This window comes from Austrofundulus limnaeus, unplaced genomic scaffold, assembly GCF_001266775.1.
Source record: "Austrofundulus limnaeus strain Quisiro unplaced genomic scaffold, Austrofundulus_limnaeus-1.0 Scaffold3401, whole genome shotgun sequence".
NCBI lineage: Eukaryota > Metazoa > Chordata > Actinopteri > Cyprinodontiformes > Rivulidae > Austrofundulus > Austrofundulus limnaeus.
In genome coordinates, this window is record NW_013955803.1 from 8,666 (window position 1) to 8,933 (window position 268).

General features: G+C 45.1%; 1 non-coding gene across 1 annotated transcript; it reads right to left on the reverse strand.

The window, feature by feature from the left end:
• Positions 1 to 92: 92 nt before the first annotated feature.
• trnav-uac (transfer RNA valine (anticodon UAC)) lies at positions 93 to 165 on the reverse strand. The gene has a single exon. It is a non-coding gene; the product is annotated as a tRNA-Val (tRNA).
• Between the last annotated feature and the right edge of the window lie 103 nt (positions 166 to 268).

The following is a 268-nucleotide window of genomic DNA, read 5'->3' on the forward strand; positions in this document are numbered from 1 at the left end:
AGTATGTTCGGAAGACTAGGGTCAAGAAATAAATGATTAATTTGACAAAACTGAGCAGGTTTCAGTTGGGACATAGACAGTTTGTCCTGGCGTGGTTCCACTGGGGATTGAACCCAGGTCCTTCTGCGTGTAAAGCAGACGTGATGACCACTACACTATGGAACCCTGGAAGATAAACAGTAGGTGACGTTTCTGGTGTGTCCTTGATGAAACGCTGACACCTGAAGTCAGTTGGAGACAGTGTCAAGAACATTGCCAAATATGTGAC